Source organism: Anas platyrhynchos, chromosome 15, assembly GCF_047663525.1.
Source record: "Anas platyrhynchos isolate ZD024472 breed Pekin duck chromosome 15, IASCAAS_PekinDuck_T2T, whole genome shotgun sequence".
NCBI lineage: Eukaryota > Metazoa > Chordata > Aves > Anseriformes > Anatidae > Anas > Anas platyrhynchos.
In genome coordinates this window covers 19,732,661-19,750,831 of record NC_092601.1, presented here as the reverse complement: position 1 = coordinate 19,750,831, position 18,171 = coordinate 19,732,661, and the positions used below count along the sequence as shown (strand labels likewise).

The window sequence follows — 18,171 nt, the reverse complement described above, 5'->3', positions numbered from 1 at the left end:
CTGTGCTTTACAGACAAGTACTCCCACCTGCCAAGGCAGCCAGCAGCATATTGCCTACACAAGGTGAAAGTCAAACCAGTTCGGAGGCTGGACAAAAGCCACGTGAGGTTCCCTTGTTCTCCCCCAACAGCCCCCAGGTGGGGAAGCACTCTGCACATTTTGGGCAATGCAGAGCAGCCCCATGGAGCACACCTGGGCTTTGCGCTGGGACCTTGTGCAGTGCTGAGACCTACCCACTTGTTACAGCGCACATAAGAAAAGTAATTCCCTTTTATTCCACCTTTTAATTCACAATCATGTTTCCTCTTCGTTATGTGAATGGGGTAAGAGGAGCTCCCAGACTGTCTTTTCAAGACCATTCATTATTTATTCATTCTTTTTACACTGTTTTTCTGTCTGTCCTTATTTGATTTTTTTTTTATTTTTATTTTTTTTTAGCCCTTGGTATTATTCTTGTCCCTCTCTAGTTGTCATCTATTCCTACAATACCCTCTAGAGATAGGGTAATCACTCCAAGAAAATTGACTTACATTCAGTGGCAAAAAAAAAACAGTTAAGGTTCCCAAAGGTACCTTCCATTCCTCAAAAATATTCAGCAAAACTGGTACTTTCCACAACACGAACTGAGGAGTAATGGTGCCACCCAGGCAGGGCTGCAATAGCCCTGTGCAGGTGGACACAGTCCCTGAACCTGACCGCTCTGCAAAGCACGTGGCTGGTAACTTTATTCCAGCAGTGCAGGGTGCTATGCACAAGCCCAGCAGCTCCCTGGCCCTCGGGGCCGTCCAGCCAGGCAGCTGCAGGGAGAAGCGCTGCCTCCTGGCCAGGGCTGAAGGGTGCTATCCCGGGGAGGCTGTGCTCACCCCCATGGGGCTGCTCTGCTACTGCCAGCCTCGACTGGTGTCTGCACGTTTTGTACATCGCTGCTCGCCCTCCCTGCCCTTTACAGCTCATTAACACGTTTGTTAACAAACAGGACCAACTGCAGAGCTGACACCACAGCTGCCAACACTCAGCGAGGTGTGGATGGATGCTGCCTCCTGCCGCAGCTGCTCCATGGCCAGCCAGGGCTGCTGGTGGGAAGCCCGTGCAGAGCAGGGCAGGAGGGCTGGGCCGGGGCTGCCGGCCCCCAGCACCGCTCAGCCTTCAGGGCTGAGCAGCGCTTGTGCTTGGCACAGGGAAGCAGAGGTGCAGAAGCACTTATCCACAGCCCTGAAAGAGGCTGCAGGCACAGTGAGCGTGGAGCTGGTGCTTGGCCTTGTGCGGCAACCTCTTGTGCTGGTCTCGTTTTCAGCAAAACCCCTCTGGGCTGGGAGGCAGCTGCCTGTGGTGCAGAGGGTGGGAGCCACAGCTGGCTGGGACCCTGGGGCAGCATGACGCTGCTGCACAGGAGACAGAGAGGGGCAACTGGGAAGGGAACTACCCCCCTGCTTCTGCTGTCTGGAAGTTTTCCTCGGCTTAAAGTAACACCAGACCATCACCAGATCATGTCTCTGTGCAGTAGTGGAGTGCTCCCCTCCCTGCAAGCATGGCAAAAAAAAAAAAAAAAAAGGTGATGACGATCAGGCTGTGCATCATTTAGATACAACAAATGCTTTTATAAATGTCAATAACAGCATAATTGAAGTGTCCAGCCTGGCCTTGCCACTTCTGCTTGCCTTACTGGAGGCAGAGGCCGCTTGTCCAGCAGGGGAGCAGCTCCAGAGGGGCCGCAGCTGCTGCCTGGCAGGGCTCAGGGGCTACAGCTGCTGGGCAGCTCACAAAGAGAAGGGGCCAGGGCCGGGTGCTGCTGAGGGTTGTGCCCTGCCCGTTCTGGAGGCTAACGGTGCAGGGGCTTGTTCTCCAGGTGGGTGCTGTGGGTGTGCTGCCATGGGTCTTTCCCTGGCATGGGGTGGGGGTCCTGCTCGTGGTACACACTGAGAGCTGTGCTACCAGCTACCTCTGGTTGCTGCTGGTGGCACTGGACTGTGCAGCCTGCTTGCCTTGCTCCAAAACAGAGCAAAAACTGATATTACCTAAGTGGTGTGGGCTCTGCAATTGATGCTTTGCACACTCTGAAATGAGGATGCACTGGGAAGAAAAGAGCGTCTGTGTGTAGTGTGGCCCAAGAAGGGTGAGGCAGGAAAACTTACCTTAAAATAACTTAGAAAGTCAGTCTCTTTCCTCCTACGGCAGAGGAGTAATTACTACTTTGTAAAGCTTTTAATTTTTTTTTAACACTGCATATAAATACTGCTGCTCAAGAGTTCAGAGGCAGGCATTTTAAATCTAATCCACATTTAACAAGGCTATTAAAGAAAATGTTTAAGCTGCCAGAACTTAACTGATTACAATATTTAATAAATCTTACAAAAAAAAAAAAAAAAAAAAAAAAGTCTTAAAAAAAAAAGGCAGCAAGGAGCCAAGATCACATGGCTTTTATATATGCACTACTGAGAATGCTTTAATGGGAAATGGAAACCCAAAAGATGCAATAATCCTGCCAAAAAGGCCCGCAAATGTATTATAAAAATGTTTAAAGCTCCATTTAAGTTTTTCTAATTAACTTGATAATGACACCAGCATCCCCTCTCTATCAGCCTCCTGGCAGATCAGATGCATCTTGATTGTTAGAGCAATCTTAAGAGTGTGAGAAAAGTGAGATTTTTTTTCCCCTTTCCTCCAGGAGCCTAGGGCAATGCTTTCAGCCGTCCTGCGGCACTCGGGTTGTGTTGGTTTTCAGTTGCTTGGCTCAGGGTGGGAAGGTTTGCTCTGGGGAGCAGCTGGTGCCCTGGGCAGGGGGTGCCCTGCTTGCCCGCTGCCTCCAGCAGCTGAGGTCTTTCTGCTGGTAGTCAGCAGAAGGCAACGGCCAAAAGCTGCTGCTGTCGGGTGCTCAGGGCAGGGGCTGCGGAGCTCCGTACTGCTCTGGTTTCCAGAGGGCTGCAGGGCCCCTTCCTGGGGATCTCAGGTGGAGCAGGACTCCGCCAGGCAGCCACCCGTCCTCCGGAGTTCTTGGCCCACTTCTGTAGGCCATGCCCCATTCTCATGGACAGCAGGGGCCCTGTGGGGTCACTGCCACTGTCCTCAGAGGATCAGGCATAGGCTTTAACAGCATCTGTGCCTGGTTGGGCTGCTGGGGTCAACCCAGCATGTGGATGGGGCAAGGGGAATCCGGTCTCTGTCAAGAGGTGTCAGCCCCAGGGGAGCTTTGCTGCTGCCCTTGCCAGAGCAAGCCCGTTTCTGGTCTTGGTGCTGAGAGAGAGGAAAGGTATTTGAGAAAGGCATCCCAGTGAATTAGTGTAGGCATGTTTTGAGACTGCATTTCTTGTTGGCTGAGTCAGAGAAATGGCCCTGAGCTGCAGTATATATTCTGCAGGAGATATTAACTGTAGAAAATCAGAGGTCAAGGCAGAGTCATATAATTTCATGGTTGAAGACTCGTCCGTAGCAGAAACCTTGCTGATCAGGTGTTCGGTGTTGTGGGGGAGTGCCCCTGAAGGAGCACTGACTGCATTTGGGGCTGGGGTGTGGTACCAAACACCCGGTGAGCTCTGACCCTGGCAGGAGCTGAGGGCGGGGGGCAAACCTGCTGCCCTGCAAATCCCATTTCAGGAGTGCTCAGGCCTCCCAGATCCCCACATCTGGGCATAGATGTGCATTGCTGCTGCTCCTGGTGCCTGTGCCGGGGGAGGTTTGCTCTTGCTCTCAGCCCGGGCAGAAAATGAGGGTACGGAAGCAGAGCTGAATCTCTTCAGATGCCCCCCGGAACGGACCTGAGGTCAGTAGCTGACTTCCAGGGCTCTTGCTGCCATTTGCTGCCTGGGGCCAGTCTGATCCAGGCTTTTCAGCAGCAGGTGTTCTCCTGAGCTTTTCATCTGTATTCTTTGTCTCTCGTTCCCTCTCTGCAGCTTTCACATCTCAGGGCAGCACAGGAGAACAGCTGTGGTACCCTGCGGAGTCCCCCCAGAGCTGCAGGGGGAAATCCTCCTCTGCTGGTGACGGTGCCTCTGTTTGCACACCAGCCTGCCTGGCCGCCACCTCACGCTGGGACCTGCTGCCGTGCTGCTTGTCACCGTGTCCCAGGCGCTTTGCCAGCCTGCTGCCCGGCAGGCGCAGCTTCTGGAGGAGCTGTGTGTGCCCGGGCCCCGCTGCCTCCTGCCCCACGCCTGCCGCAGCCGCCGGCCCCAGCAGCGCCCCGGGGAGCAGCACCCTGGTGGGGATTCCTCACCGACAGGAGATTCGGCCGCTGCTGCATCTGTTCAGTGCGGGCTCTTGCAGAGCACGGTATTTCGATTGGAATGGCACGTGATATGGAGCCAAACAACTCGCGGAAGTCTGTTACATCAATGTAATTGCCTTAATCAGCCAAACTTGTGATCTCTGCAGAAGGAGGTAGGGACTGCTTGACAAGACCTATTTTCTATTGCTCCGTGTGAACTGGACTTATCCCCACCTGTTAAATCTTTATGGGTCCCCCCCCAGGATTTTCCTATTATTTTTCCTTTGAGACTGTGGTTACTCCCCAGTAGTTTATAAAATATCTCTGACTCCCCTAAGGGCAGATCTTCTGTTCATCCTTTCTAAATATCAAGGTCCATGTTGGTCTCCTTATTTTCCAAAACACTAATTTATTTCCCCTTGACTCCAAACCTGAATAGAAACAAGCAGTGGGGCTAGGTGCTTTGCTTCTACCTCTTCCAAGGTTTCATGGAAGTGAATTTTTCAGGCATGGGATATTGTAATAATTATCACTATTTCTGTGACAGCCTCAGCTAGTAACTGATTGCACACACTTATCTGGGTGTGATAAATGAGCATAATGGTTCTGAGTACTGACAAAAGTAACTGCTGGATGTGTGGAGGAGGCGCACACAAATCATGTATGTACATTTGCTGTGCCACTGGAAATAAGACCTGCCATCGCTGGAGTTCTTGTCACCAAAAGTCTGTAATCTCCTTTTCTTGAACCCTATGAGGATATGTTCTGCTATCCTATACCCTTTGTCTGCTTCCTAGATCTCATCTGCTTCCTAGATTTCCTGTCTTTGCTTGCACTGGTGGTGATTTCTTTCCCTCCCATCTGTGTGTACACCTCTATGCCCAGTTGCACTCTCCGCATCCCTGTGAGACACACACAGTGTCTCAGTTGCACTGTGAGAGTGCAACTGGGTATAGAGTATAGAGGTGTACACACCTTTCATCCAATGTTATTGTTTTCTGCCTCTCCAGCCACCTGCTAGCCAGCCCAACCACAACTGGACCAGGGCTGTGGAGGGGAGAGAATATGTATGGGGTGTTGGGACCGCATGTCCTCACTGCGTGCTCTGTGGTGACAGCAGCACGTTGCTTGCGTGCCTCAGCTATTTACATAGCTTGCCTGCAGAAAGTGATGGATGTGCTTGTAATAGCTGTGGGGCCTGCCAGATGCGTGGTCACAGCACTCCTGTATGCCTTTAGAGTGACAAGTACTCAGATGCGTTCTCGTACTGTACAAATTGTCTAACACTTAGATCTGTCAGACACAAATTCATTAGCCAGGTATGTTCTGAAGATACGATCTCCAGGGCTGACCCACGCTGTCTGTAGACTCTCAGGCAGTGATGATGCTGGCCTGTGGGATTCTGCTGCTCTCATGTGCTGCTGCTAAGCACAAGCTCACCCAGCCTGCCTGTGCCTGCTGCTGTTGCCTCCTGATGGGGTTTTATTTCTTCTTTCTCCTCCAGCTCAGCACAATTTGATTTGCTCTGCCACATCTCACAGCAATGTTAATCTGCGTTGTTTAAACTGAGATTTACTACTACTTCAAGTTTTAATTTGGAAACTCTTTCTAGGACTATAGATTTGTTTTCTTGCTATTTTTCAACACTTCATTCCAGCAGCGATATCTTACAGTGCTGTATGCTCATCTTAGGCTTCATGCAACAGCTCTTTGCAGTGTGGTGTGCCTGTGCCCTGGGCTTGGCTGCATGAGCTTGGAGAGCAGGGGTAGATTTGGTCCTATTCAATCTCTCATTGCTCAGCATACTCTTCCTCAAAAGACAACTTTGTGTGTGATGAGCAGGAGGGCTTGGTTCTGTGTTGTGAAGGGTTTGCTGGCTCCACAGCCATCCAGACTCTGGGTGTTTCTAAAGTGGCTTTGAAGGCACCTTTGCAACATCTCTGCAGCCACTTGAATGTACCTTCAAATAGCCCAGAAAAATGAATGTGGGTCTGCAGCATGTGTTGCTGTAGGCTTTGGGTGAGATGCTGTCAGTGCAGGATTAGTGCTGAAAAGAGGGGAGAAAATGACTGCTATTTATGAGTATCTGCTGTCCCTGGTCTGGGCAATGTAAAGCAGCTCTGACAGCACGTGGCTGACTTGACAACCATTGAGGTATTCGCCTAATGCAGCAATTCCACAACTTCAGTGGAATTCATAAAATGTGCCTCGACAGATTCCCTGAATCATCACAGCAGGATGCCTAACCCCCACGGAGAGCGGGAGCGCAGGCATTCCCGTTACAATAATAATTGTATTGCTGAAGCATGTCTCTCCTGCCAAGGGCCTAGCAGAGGCGGTTTTGGAAGGAGGACCTAAGGAGGAGATGCTGCAGCCAGACCGGGTGGCATGGGGGAGTGCCCTGCTGCAGCTGCACCCCTGGTGCTTCTGGAGGGGGGCGGCTGGGTCGAGGTGCTGAGGGGACTAGGAGCTGAGGGGACTAGGAGCTGAGGGGACTAGGAGCTGAGGGGATCACTGTTCTGGTGTATGGGGAACCGGGGGCATCCTGCTCGACAGCCCTGCCCCAAACGCCTGCTGGAGCTGCAGCTGGGAACGAGTCAGTGCCCCACGGAGCCTGGGGAGCACCAGGGCTGTGGTCGCAGGGGCCGGTCGGATGTCTCTGTGTGTTCTCAGGCACTGGCCTCACGTGGAGGAAAGCTCTGTTAGCCACTTCTCCGGGAGGAGAAATAAGTCTTCTTAGAGATCTACAAAATGCTGTCAGTTTATACACAGTGGATGGTGATGTGGCTGCGCACATCTCCCCATGCTGACACTGATGTTCTGGAAGTGGCAGCTCATGGCACAGAAGGGTTTTTCCTGCTGGGATCAACCCACAAGCTGGGGAATGAGTACGTTTATTTCATGGGCATCCATGAGATCCACTGCTGCTGATTTTCCTGCTACTGCTACAGGTTAATCATTTTGCAGAAGCACCTTGCTGCTCTGAGACAAAGATTTTTTGCTGAAAACCAATAGAAGACCAAAAGAGGAAAAAATCTTTTTATTTTAACTAAGTTCTGATGCCAGGCTGCACTTGCTTGTTGACCAGCATCTCTGTGGGGCTGGCTCCTCTGGATGAGCCCTGTGGTGCTGGGGTCTGGGCACCCCCAGGGCTTCCCGCTGCTCCCTGTGCTGCTGTGCAGTCTACACCCCCCAGGCCTCCTGCACCTGCAGGGGCACTTGTGCTGCTCAGGCTTTGTTAGTGGCACTTCTTGTCTCGGTGTGACCTGGGTGGTGGTGATGGGGTTCCAAGCATGCCTGCATTTGTTAGAGAGGCTTCATGTATCATATGGGGTAGATACTTTGCAAAACAAGAGATCAATGTGAGTGTTGAGCTACTTTATTGGCTCGTTCACTTATTAGTGAATGTGGCTCCCTCCTTGCTGTTTGTGCTCAGAATGGATTTTTATTGCTTAATTCTCTGTAAGTGAAGTGCTAGCAAATTGTAAAATCCTATTGCTTAACATGTAGCATTAAGTATTGAACTAGCAAAAGAATCAATTACAGGTTCGGTCACTGATTAGCTTGACTTTTTATGGAATTTAACGTCAAGTCTCATTATAATTCTGCTCTTTAATTCAGCAAATACAGCACGTGTTGGAGGGATAATGGCTCGGAGTGGCTCTGCTCCAGCTCTCCTGCTGCAGTGTGCCAGCGAGATGCTCAGCACCCAGCTTCAGAGCAGCCCTGTGAAGCCCCAGGTGGGGAGACAGCAGCTGAGCCGTGCTGCTGGGCCGCCTGCTCGGGGCTCTCTGTAAGGACAGGGCTGACCCTGAGCCAGCAGCTGCTCCCCGCCCTGGGGGCTTGCAGGTTCCCCAGCCCTGCAGGAGACACGTCCCAGCCTGAGTCTTGTTCTCCATTTCTCTGCCCTCATTTTCTTGTCTGTGGAGGAACCAGGGTCTGTCTGCAGGGTTCAGGCTGCTTGCACCATGCGCCCTCCTGCACGCTTCTCCTGCTCACTGGACTCATGGTTCCCTGCAAGCTGGTGAGAGGGGGAGCTGCTGAGTGAGCAGCTTCTTCGCTGAGGCTTTGTACTGTGCTCTGCAAGCATGGACCAGCACCCTGCCACACGCACCGGAGAAGAGCCCACATGGTGTACTCTGCTGCAGTCAGACTTGTGGGTATTCCATTATGGTCAAAGGCTGGATGCAAAGTAATGTACATTTGGAATCTGAAATACTGATGAGCCCCCTGAGCTTCTTGTCCTTTGGGAAATGTGCAAGGAACGGCTGTGAGTAGTTTACAGGAACCTTTCAACAAAGGGCAGGGCTGGTGCCATGTGGCAGGAGACACGGGCACATCTGCAGAGTCCATCAAAGACCTTAAATCTGTCTGGCTGCTGGTAAAATATCAGCGTAATGACTCAGGGCAAGTGAGGTATGAGGAGGTATCTGAGTCCAAATTAAAAATCCTAGCAGAAACATTTGAATCAATTGTAATCGGAGTGCGGTCTCTGCTGGAAGATCTCCAAGGAGGGAGCCGCAGGAATGCTGCGGTGCGCTCTGGCGCAGGGGGCTCGTTGCAGCTGCCCAGCAGAGGGCTGAGCCGTGCGGGGACAGCCCCCTCGTCCCTCTGCAGCCCTCAAGCTGCAGGTGGAGGTGACGGAGAGCTGCTCTGCCCTGCACACTGCTTGTCCTGTGTGCAGCTCCTGCCCTGCTGCCACTTTGGGAACGTGTCCCTGTCCTAGGGCTCCTCCTGGCCCTGCAGGTCGGGGCCCCCTGGGGCCAAGACACCCCTCCCCCTGTGCTGCCCTTGTTGAGGGACAAGTGCAATTGGATTTCCAAATTACACCAGCTCTGATTAGATTCAATATCCCTTTTCTCTAGCCAGACAGCCCTTTAATTCCTTTTCTTTCGATTGTGCAGGGACCCTTCTACACACCTCAGACCCTTCGGCAGGAAATCTTTGCTGTGCAGAGGCTGCTGCGTGCTGCTGCTGCAATAAAGGGGAGACACGGCTCCAGCACCAGCAGAGCAACAGAAGCAGGTTTTCCCTTCCAGCACTGAGGTTTTTGGAGGCTCCTTCTCGTCTGGATGAGCTTATCCCCCTTCCAGGAGAAGCTCCTCTAGCATACTAATTTATATCGTACTCATGCAATCCCCTTGCATCCTGAATGAGGATGGTTTGGGAAATTAAATTTTGTATGAAATGCACCAAAAATCCGATGTCCTCAAGCAAGACATCTGTTTTTTCATCCACCAAAAGGGAAGGCATAACCAACCGCAGCAGCTCTGGGGTCAGCAGAGGGAGAAGGAAGGACCCCTTTGCTGCGGGTGCAGGGGCCGTGGTGCTCGCGTCCCAGCGAGGACAAGGTTTGGTCAGTGTCCAGCATCCATCGGAGCACGGCGCCTGCCTGGGAGCAGTGGTGGCCTGTGGCCATGTTGCACAGTGCCTGCGCAGTGCTTGGCACGTTCGTGGTTTCGGCAAGTAATAAATAACAATAATGATTATGAAAGCATTGTGCATGTGCCCCTAGGGCTCAAAAAAAAAAAAAAAAAAAAAAAAAAGCCTTTTACATTGAAAGCCAACTGTAACATTTTCCCCCTTGTCTAATTCACAAAATATGCCCATAAAAACAATAATTTATCTGTACAAGGGCAATTCCCTAGGTATTAAACCAAAGATTGATAGCTCTTGACTACCCTGTACTAGTAGAGAGTGAGACCCAGTGGAATTCCCTGGAACTTTGCATGAGTGCAGAAGCTTTTGGTGTTTGCATACACAAAAATCATTAAATGCAATGGTATTTCCTGCCAGGGATTAAACTCTGGGATAGGTCTGGTGCCACACCCAGCTGTGTTCTCCGAGCGTGTTCATGTCTTCCCCAGGCTCAGGGACTGGCTTACCCCCAGATTTTCAGGAAAGAGCTGAAAGCAATTGCTTCTTCCTTTCTTCAGGCTTGACTTTCACATCATAGCTTTTCAATGTACTTAAATCCGTGTGGTGTTTAAAATTCAGCTATGTTTGTCGGAATTCAATTACCCCTGAAGATTACACAAAGATTATCAAAGTTGTAAACAGCAGAATATGCTCAGAGATCAATGAAGCGCAACAAAGACCATATTTAACAGGAGAAATAAAAGTAAGGGCATGCTGGCAAACTCTGACAGTGGAGTGTAATGTTGCATCATCGCGCTGAAGGTTGGAAAGTAATTGAAATCTATGTTATAGCACAATATATCCCTGCACAGATTTGCAGTCATGGAGCACAATTTCAGCTCTAATATTCAAGCAATTCATTTGGTTTAAGCAGACACAGGATCTGAGTTGTTCTTGTTAAGTGTTGGTGTGGAACATCCGTGCAGGTTGCTCGGCGGCAGCAGTGCTGCTGCCCACACGCATCCCGAATTTCCCTTTGGCCTGGCAGCCTCCCCAGGGCACAGCGGGTGCCTCAGATCCCACGCAGGCAGCTCCCCTGCCCTGGGTGCTGCCCTGCTGCTGGCACAGGAGCTGCTGCCAGAGGAGCCTGCTGTGGCTGGGAAGCAGCAGGTGGATGTGATGCAGGAGCCTGGCTGCCAGCCCCTCTTCCCAGCAACGCCGTGCTCTCGTAAGAGGGATTTGTTTGCTCCAGGGGCTGTGGCCCTGCTCCATGGGGACTCCTTCCTTGTCAGCACCCTTCCTGGCCATGCCAGCTGCCTCGGAGCCCCCCGCAAAGATCTCCTCCAGCCAGCCGCACCTCCTTTGTGTTCTGTGGCTTTCCATTGTCATTCTGGATGCAACGCGGCCAGCTGATTTTTCTTCGCCTTAATATATTGCCACTATAATACCAAGTCTAGCAGAACAATGAACTCTAGAGGATGGAGATACCTTCCTCCTGTTTTGCAAACTAAACATAATTTTTATTTGTGCTCAGATTTGTGGCTCCTGCAGGCGGAGCACGTGGGGCAGGAGGAGGGACCCACAGGGCAGGGAGCTGGGGCCGAACCACTGCTGCCGCCTGTCCCCGTGGTCCTCAGCAGCATTGACATTCAGAGGAGGATGCATCCTTTTGTCAAACACTACGGGGGTTTCAGAAGAAACCCTTCAACCCAGATTAATTACTGTTATCTGTACCCGCTGGGGCCCGGTCCACCTGCCTGCCTCTCGTCTGCTGCAGCCAGAACATACCGAAATTCTCATTCCCTTTCTGCTTTTCTTTCTCTCTCTCTCTCTTTCTCTCCCTCTCTCACTCTTTTTTTTTTTTTTTTCCTATTTACTTCTGCTTTAATCTGCATATTATCATCAGTGCAAAGACCTCTGAAATAACATCTGACAAATGATGCCTATTAAAAAAACCTCTGCACTGTCCTCTTTCACCGCCTTCCAACTTGGACTAGCACTATAACTATGCATCAATAGACAAGCAATATTATGTTAAGAACATGATAAAATACCAGCAGCTTCATAATGGCAGCAGCCAAATGGTAATTTCTGCTTCAGAAATTGGTCATTTATTTTGCTGGTCTGTTCTTACGTTCAAATTAGATGAAGTTTAATATACTGTAAAATTGAATGTATTCTATCCTTTTCAACAAATATGACATGTATGAAATGATTTATGGGTCTTACAAACCTTAAAATGTTAAATAATCTCCTTTTTCCTGTGCCTTAAGTCAGTGATGCCAAATACTTTAAGTACAGAGAAGCAAAACTTTATTAGCTCCCATCCTGATCATCACTTTATTTTGCTGCATTTACAGAGGCAGGAACAGTATTTAACATATTAGACTGAGTTTAGAAGCAGCCATATTAATTGGTACATTAATTTTACCCCATTAACTGTAATTGGTAGGAAAGCGATTCTTCCTGGGTGAATGTTGTAATTTTTGTTCTAAATTTTTAATAAAGTCACGATGGCTCTGCAGATGCCTAAGTGAGGCTGCTCCACGGACCCAACCCTTGCGCACCGCCGGCCTCTCCCCGGGAGGCACGGGGCTGCCCCACGGTGCTGGCATCTCCCCAGGGTGGGAAGTTTGTCCTAGTCTGAGCTGCATTTAATCTCTGAGTTGCTTGCAGCACAGACAGGAGTAGGGGCTCCTTAACAGCATGAAGGAGAAGGGAGACAAACTCACCCTGGCTGGCAACACCTCCACAGGTCCGTCCGGTGTCCCTGGTGCCGTGTGGGAGCCTGCAGCGAGGTCCCTGCAGCACTGCAGGGTCTGAACGAGCCCGGCTCTGACCCCCCTGGCCCGCCAGTGAGCTGCTCCCCCGGCAGGTGTGAAGCCAGGGTTAACTGGATGGCTTCCCTAGAAAATTACTGACAATATGCAAATCCCACCTTGATTTGAAAATAGGCATTTATACCTGTTAAACTTGGTGTGTTCAAATGTCTCGTGGTGTCCGAGGCTTGTGGCATTCAGCTTCAGACAAGGCTGGTGTCAGCAGCTCCTCCAAAACACGGGGAGGCTGGTTAGGTGGAGGCAGCCCTCCCCTGCCGGGTGTCTTAGCTACAGGGCAGGGAGCAATTCACCCTCCGCAGCCTGCAGCACATTAAACCTTCTCCTAAGGTCTGGCCCCAGATCCCAGGGAAGCTGCCGGGGTGGCTGCCCTGGCTGTGGGGTGGGGTGATGGAGGATGTAGGAGCAGCTGAAGGGCAGGATGAGGGTGACATCCTCCTGGCTTACAGGAATTTAGAAGCAACTTGTCTCCTTGCCCTTAGCCCCTTCTTTTTTTCCTGATCAGCAGTTTGTCCCTGAGTGTAAACCCAGAGCAATACAGGCTCCTGCAGTCCGTTGGAGCTGCAGCCCTGTGCACCAGGATAATAGAGAAGCCTTTTATTCTGTTTATTTGCTCTATATAATTTTTCCTGCTCTTGCTGACCCTTCTGGGAAGCGTTCCACCCTTCAGTCTCTCTGCTGGGTTCCAGAATTGTTCAGCTTAGGCTATATTTGCATTTCATATCCTATTTAAACCAACATCATCAAGGTCAGAGCATACTGTTGAATCGGAATAGGCTAGAAGACAGCAGTACCTCTTCATGGCACTCGCAGGTTTCCAGGAGCAGTACAGAAACACCACTGCCTGGAGAGTGCTGTGCCTTTACCGCAGCTGCTGTCTGCAAAGAGTCTGAGCCAAGCACTGCACGCACACACACACACACACACGCACACACACACACACGCACACGCACACGCACGCACACACACCCCACACCCGTGCCCTGGGGCTAGAGAACACACAACTGGCTCTTCCTTGCTTTACATCCCCTTGTGCTATGACAAGGCTCACTCCCAGCCAGACCCTTGACAGAGACACTGGCCCAGCCCTGGCAGCTTGCTGTTTGGCTCCTAGGTCCAAGAGCACAGCCCTTCAACCAGCCACCTGCTTCCTGGGCAAGGTGTGGGGATTTTAAGGCAGCGGCAGGGACAGACTGCCCGGTGCTCTCCTTGGAAAGGCTGGCAGCTCCGGGAGCAGCTGCTCTGCAGGACGCCGGGTGGCCCGGTCGGATGGCACCGGATGGCACCGGATGGAGTAACCCACCTGCCCCCAGAAGGCAGCTGCATTTATGCCCCATCTCAGAGCATTACCTCAATGCAGAGGCGAATGTGCATCTCCATGTGTGCATGTGTGTTTGTACAAGCATACAGCAGTATGCTGTACAGAGAGCTAAAATATAATGATTTTTGCATCCATGCACAAACAGACTGCTTTTCCTTTCATTAACGAACATTTCAGATGGAAAAGTAGCTGGATTTCTCATGTGAAAAAACAATTCTGCTGAAGACTGAGAGCTGTTTAGAATAAACGCCAGACACTGTGTGATGGAGACATTGCATGGAGACTTAATGCTGGTCACATCTCTCTTCTCTGCCAGTAAGTCAAGGATGTGTCTTTGCTATTGTATTTGGTGACTCATCTTTCAAATAATCATCTCTGGGAGAATTTTGTGCCAAGATGAAAAAATGCCAGGATCCCAGCAGTGTGTGTGTGTGTGTGTGTGCGTGTTTTCCTCTGAGCACACCCTAGGAGGGAGCTATGGGGCAGCTCTGCTCTTTCTTCCCCACTGCAGGCAGGGTGGAGGGGGCATTGTCCAGTTGCTGGGCAGCCCCTGGTTTGGGCACAGGATGGGGAGCAAACAAACACAAATTCTGGCAGAGCGCATTGCTGCTTCTCAGAGGTCCCACTTACCATGGTTTGAATCAAAAAGGGGGTCAGGCAGCCCAGAGCACCTGCAGAGCCCGTGGGCATGGGGCAGCTGGTGCCACACCTGCCATGTTGTGTGCATGCCCACCTGCCTCAGGGCTGGAGCTGTGACTGCAGCGAGCATCCAGCAGCACCTGGAGGCTTCCCTCAGCTGAGGAGCAAAATATGCAGATTAGCTGAGTAAGTGAAGTGCAGTATGCTAATTAATTCAACAGACTCACTGTTCCATAACATCAAACCTACACAAGGAGGATGTGCTTGAATTAGCTTCCCCTGGAAAACATTTGCTTGCTGCTTAACAAAAAGTTACACAAACTTATTAAACACTTAACAAGAATGCGAATATGAAAGAAACTGTAGGTGCTGTGTGGGCTAAATCCAAGCAGCTGTCCCCAGAGGCAGAGCAGGATTCCTCAGTGGTACCGCGAAGGCTTCAGCCGCAGAGATGTGCCTGTGATCCTGAGACGTGCCAATAGCGTTTTGTTTGTGACCTGGAAGAAACCCGTAGTGTAAATGGCCAGGAAAACAGAAGCCGGGCACCACGGGCTGCGAGCACCACCTCTGTCCTCTCCCTGTCTCACCGGAGTGGTAGCTGCATGCAAAGGTCACAGGGGTGCCAGACTCGTCCTTCTCCAGGAAGCTTTAGAAGCTAGTGCACAACCTGCTTCTCCTAAAGTACACGTGTGAAGTGCACTCACATCTAAAATGAAAACCAGCCCCGAATCACACCTGCTTGGGCTGCTCTGTGATTTATCAGGGATAAAGCAGCCCTTAATGTGAGAGGAGATAAGGGCGTGTATCCATGGTGGCAGTGCACTCAAACACAGCTGTGTGAGCACCACCCTGGGGCACTGCTTCTCTCCACAGCCTTCCAGCCATGCAGCCTCTTTCTCCTGCTCCATCTCTGCTGCGCTACCAGCCGACACCTCCATTGCACACAGGTCTGTCTGGACCCAGACTGTTCAATGCTTGCCTAGAGAATCCAAGGAGAACCGCAGATATCACCTGAGAGCACTACCAAAATGACTGATGGGGATTTCCAGAGCACAAAACAGTAAAGCCCCGCAGCAGGAGCATTTGCTATCACCTGGGTACAGCTGAGAAGAGTGGATGGAAGAGACAGCTTCAAAAACAGGAAGAAAAAAGCTTTAGCAGAAAGGATTTGACAGCTGCAATCAGACCAGGAACTTAAGGAGCTGAGGAAAGAAAGATGCAGTTGGGCAGAGGAGGAAGGGGAGAAAGCAGTGCACCACATCCAAAGGCATCCTCTGCACAAGCACATAAATCTAAATCTCCAGAAGACCCGTGCTCCTACAGCGACCACTGGAGCGCCATGAGCATGGAGTCGTGAGTCCATTACTTGGTATGACTCTTGGTATTTCTCAGAGGGACCAGCACCAAAGGAATTGTCACATGAACCTGGTAAGGCCAGGCTGGATGGGGCTTTGAGCAAGCTGGTCTAGTGGACGGTGACCCCCTCGTAGCAGGGGGGTGGATTTAGATGATCTTTAAAGTTCCTTCCAACCCAAACTATTCTATGGTTCTATGATTCTGTGATTCTGTAATTCTGCGATTGTATGAATGGAAAGATTCCCTGAAAAAAAATGAATGTCTCAGAGGACTTGCTCTTAGCTGCTTATTCTGCTCAGACAAAATCTTTCAAGAGGGGAGCATGGTCACCCTCAGTGACCTGCATATTCCTTGCTCCTTTCATTAGCTGCAACTTATTCTGAGGATAGATTTCTGAGATAAAAGTGAAATTCACCCGTTAGCTTTTCCTCATTAAACCAGAGCCAAGCCCCTGCTGCCTGGACCGTGCAAGGTCCTGGAGGTGCCACGAGGCCGGGGGCTGAGCACCGTCCTCAGGGAGGGCCTGGCCCGGCTGGGGATGGACACGGGCAGGGACGGTCACAGCCAGCACTGTCCCCCGCTGGGGCCGGGCTGGCAGCTTCCACAGGCAGCGGGGCCGCAGAGCTGAGCTGAAGCCCTCGCGGGGGCCATTGGAACCACCCTGGAGGTGCAGCCCCGCACGTGAACGGCTTTGCAGCGCCTTGTATCCTCTGGGACATGACTCCTGCTGCCCCTGCCGTGCGTGGCTTTGCCTCTGCCGGTGCCGGGAGGCAGGCCTGGCCGCTCTGTGCTCCCTGCTGCTGGGGCGCCCAGCCAGAGCCCCTGCGTGCTCACTGCGTGGCCGGCCCCACGAGCCCTGCAGACGGGCTTTGAAGGATGCTTACCTTATTAATGGGGGTATATTTATAACTGTTTATCTCTGTCCATTGGGTGGAAAATTGCCAGATGCGTTGCTTGCCTTCATTACACAGACATCTCTCTTGTTGTCTGGATCAGTGCTTTTGAGCAGTGTGTTACCACAGAAAAGCGCATTTCTTCTGTACAACGCTGATATTTGTAGGATCTGCCTTACAGCAGTATGGAAAGCAACACCCATGGAGACAAGTGCCCATAAAGTACAAATCTCTGTCCCCTGCTACTCTGGATATTAATCTTGTGGGAGGAAAAGTGAGTAGCAGAGCTGAGAGCTTCCTAATTGGGGGTGCAGCAGGGTTGTTGTCATGGTCTGTAGCCCTGCCAGCCTCGTGCAGGGCCCCAGGGGGCTGGAATCAAGGAGCCCCCAGGACCCAGGATGCACTGACCTGAGGGAGCGTCTGCGGCTGCCTCGGCCCAGGGCCCAGGAGCACTCCAGCACCGCCTTGGGGCCTCACACACAGCTTGTAACGCCTGTTGTGGCTTAGTGTTATAGGATGCATTATGCTCTGGGACAGCTGTAAATCTGAAATGGATGTAACTGCATATAGCAGCTATATGACAGCTCCTGTAATTGTTTCCTGGAAGCTAATACCATATGCCTGCTTTGGAAGTGTCTGGAAAACCCACTGTCAGGTAAACCCACTGTCAGGAAAACTGTCTGCGAGGAAAGCCCACTGTCAGGAAAACCCTCCATCAGAAAAACCCACCATCCTGGCAGAGCACGGCTCACTGGCTGACCTCAGGATCAGGTTGGGACCTCCAGGCTGACTGCAATGTCCTGGGAAGCACAGAAACCCCACATGCAGAAGAGGCTCGAGAGTCCTGCAGATGTCCCTTCTCATGTAGAACCAAGGAGAATAGCAAAGAATGGATTTAATAGGAAAAAAAACACGTCTCTAAGTAAAATGTTTTTCCTTGTTTCCCATGAAGCAGTGAAATTTCTTTATGGACAAATAGTCAGAGTGGAGTCCATTACACTCCATGCTTTTTGCCTTGAAACATAAATAGCTGCATATCATATAAGTGTTTGTTATGAGGAAATGTGTACTCTAGTATGCTAGAAAAAGTTGGACATTAAACCATTATCTCATGCAGAAAGCTATTGCTAAAGGGAGAGGATTACTTACTATATTAATTCTGTCCTTCACACTCCCATACATCTCTCTGCACATAATGACTTCAGTCACAAAGCGTTGTGTTGCAGGATCTGTGTTCTGTTAGCTCCTGGTCCTTGGGGGTGGTGCGTGGCACCCCCTCCAGCCCCGCTGCCGGGCCCAGCCCAGGGGCAGTGGCTGTCGGGGGGTTCTTTGTGCAAAGGCTGCCTGTTCCCTCAGAGGGCGTAACTGCATCCTTGCTTGCAACTGCTGCTCTTTGAATTCAGGTTACTTGGTGGCCAAACGTTCACACCAAAGGTTTGCTGGTGCCAGAAGCCCGTCTGCAAAGTCTTCGTCTCTGATGGAAACCTTGTCCCAGGGCGAGCCTGCAGTCACATCTGCATTTTGCTATAGCTGTGCTGTGCTACAATGGCCCAGTATCTTTCTCCTCCA

General features: G+C 51.1%; 1 long non-coding RNA gene across 1 annotated transcript; it reads left to right on the top strand.

The window, feature by feature from the left end:
- Positions 1 to 1,088: 1,088 nt before the first annotated feature.
- LOC110352556 (uncharacterized) lies at positions 1,089 to 9,351 on the top strand. The gene is made up of 4 exons (XR_002401648.4): positions 1,089 to 1,846; positions 3,592 to 3,757; positions 3,888 to 4,371; positions 9,103 to 9,351. It is a non-coding gene; the product is annotated as an uncharacterized lncRNA (long non-coding RNA).
- Positions 9,352 to 18,171: the final 8,820 nt, after the last annotated feature.